Genomic DNA, 2732 nt, shown 5'->3' with positions numbered 1-2732 from the left:
GTGTGTGAGAGAGAGAGTGTGTGTGTGTGTGTGTGTTGTGTTTCTGCGTTGCTGTTGAGTGTTTCTCTCTCTCTCTGCAGTGTGTCTGGAGTCAGTCGTCGAGGGTCATGGCTGTCTGGGGCAGGGGTCCTCTCCGCTCCTCGCTGCTGCTGCTCGTCTTCATCTTCCTGCAGATCTCCTGTGAAGCCTTGTGTAGGTCTCCATGCGCTCTAACACGCTGTTGTTGGTATGGTAACAATGCATGTCCTTTGTGATGGGATGTCGTCATGGAAACTAAGCAGAGGCTGATGCTATTTTACTGCAATGAATTATTAAAACAGAAAGATTCGTGTCTGCTGGACGCTGGAATGAAAGTGAATTCTCTCTCTCTCTCACAAAAAACCGCTGAAGAATAAAGAAAGAGCAGCTGTAATACGATCAGTGTGACTGAGGAGGCCATTTTATATGATGTCACCAAAGATTCATTAAAATGTTTTACATGGAATCACGAGTTCAGCAAAGATGTGAGCATTTTTTATTAGTCGGAAATGCACAGTTATATTGATTGCATCGATTCAGACTTAACTGTAGGGGTGTAACGGTACGTGCCTCGGTTTTGGGCAGAGGTGGGGGACTCGAGTCACAAATTTAAGGGCTTGTGACTTGCTTGACTAAATAAAGAAAATGACTTGGACTTGACTTGACCTTCATGACTCGGCAGGACTTGACTTTATAACAAATCAACACACTGAATACTGAACGAATCGGTTGAGTGATTCAGTGGCCCATTCTTGCTTGTTCATGAACAAATCAACTGTTTTGAATGAATCAGTTCAATGAACACTTCTGTGATAAAGCAGTGGTTTGCCACCACTCACTGGCAGCATTAATGTCATAGAGTAGGCCTATCATTTCATTTCATATTTCTATATTCCATTTTTTTTATTAATATTTTGAGTTCCAACAGAACAAACAGAAAACAAAAACGAAACAAAACAAAAAGCTTAGGCAGACCTTAAATGCACAGCTGTCAATGTAGTTCTTATTAAGATAAAATCAAAGAAATCGATAAGTTACAGAGGAAGATACATAAACATTAACAGCAATAGGCTTCTTGTTTTGAGCTATGACAATAGTTTTCAAGAACAATGTAGGCATTCATGCAAAGTGAAAGAAACAGTCCAAATAGTGTGTCTATATCCGAAGAAAATTTTGGGTCCATTTTATTTCTGATATAGGGGGTGATTTGTAGTCAGCATAATAATTTAAATTGAATAGCATGTTTTGTTACACACTGAAATTCTTTAGCGTGCTCCCAGACTGAATCCCAGTCTTCGCTGGAGATATTTAGGGCAAAATTATTTTCAAACATCTGTTAAATATTATCTGTGCCTCCTAGGATGGTCAAACTAAATATAACACAAATATGAGATACATATTTTTATCTTGTATTTTTATCAATATTTTCTCAATTACGGACATATCGGTATACAAAGTAGTAAGGGCAAGAAAGTGAATTCACAGAGGATCGAGGTGAGAAACACAGCAGCAGAGCATCAGATCACTCTGACTATTAGTCAAAATAGTGTTTTTGAGAGAAAAAACAAACATTACATTCAGAAATAATGTTAAATACCAGAAAATGAAACATTTACAAACATTATAAACTCTATAATATCCTCTCACTCCACAACAATCCTTTAAATGCAACTGTACTCAGAACAGAATGAAAAATATAAGTATAAAACAAATATAAATCTCTCATGCTTGTCTCATTCAGCACCAGTACAAATGTGTGCGATTTGACCATGTTTTGTGTGCTCGGCGTTAAAGGGGTCGTGAACTGCCTTTTTTACTATTTTGAGGTCCACTTATAATGTTATCAAGATTTACATCAAATAACATCATATTTCAGAAGTGATAGTCTATTTTCTGTCCTGTTTTGACCCCCTGTCATCAGAGCGCTCTGTTTGAGTAGGCGTGGAGGATTGTAGACTGAAGTAAACGCCCACTGCTGTGATTGGCTGACAGTTGTGTGTGATTGACAGCTACATCCTTCATAGACGAACGCTGCTGTGATTTAGATTAAAAATGCATAAATACTCTGTATTAAAACATTATTATTTAAAATTTATAATTAAGAAAGTTAATTTCTGAGGAAAAATGAATAAGGTTGTGTAGCAAAAATATATTATTTCCTGTCTGATACTGTGACTTGACTTGATCCTTAGCAGGACTCGACTTGACTTGCTTGAGGTGAACCACTGACTTGACTTGACTTGCTTGATTTGTTTGTACTGTGACTTGAGTTTGCCTATATTCAAAATGTTATATTTAAAACATTATTATTTAAAATGTATAATTAAGAAAGTTAATTTCTGAGGAAAAATTAATAAGGTTGTGTAGCAAAAATATATTATTTCCTGTTTGATACTGTGACTTGACTTGATCCTTAGCAGGACTCGACTTGACTTGCTTGATTTGTTTGTACTGTGACTTGAGACTTACTTGCCCCCACCTCTGGTTTTGGGGTCACGGTTCGATACGAGTTCCGTGTGTGTGTGTGTGTGCGCGTGTGTGTGCGCGTGTGCACGTGCATGTGTGTGTGTGTTCGTGTGTGTGTGTTCGTGTGTGTGTGCATGCGTGTGAGTGTGTTCATGTGTATGAGTGTTTGTGTATGTGCATGCGTGTTCGTGTGTGAGTGTGTGTGCATGCGCGTGAGTGTGTGTGTGCGTGTGAGTGTGTGTGTTCAT

General features: G+C 38.3%; 1 pseudogene; it reads left to right on the top strand.

Annotated features, from left to right (window-relative positions):
* The window catches only part of LOC107729617 (receptor-type tyrosine-protein phosphatase S-like), a 73121-nt pseudogene that overhangs the window by 20386 nt on the left and 50003 nt on the right, over positions 1 to 2732 (top strand).

This window comes from Sinocyclocheilus rhinocerous, unplaced genomic scaffold (assembly GCF_001515625.1).
Source record: "Sinocyclocheilus rhinocerous isolate Xijiao unplaced genomic scaffold, SAMN03320098_v1.1 scaffold488, whole genome shotgun sequence".
NCBI classification, from domain to species: Eukaryota; Metazoa; Chordata; class Actinopteri; order Cypriniformes; family Cyprinidae; genus Sinocyclocheilus; species Sinocyclocheilus rhinocerous.
The sequence above is the reverse complement of the archived record's forward strand: the minus strand, read 5'-3'. Positions and strand labels throughout refer to the sequence as shown.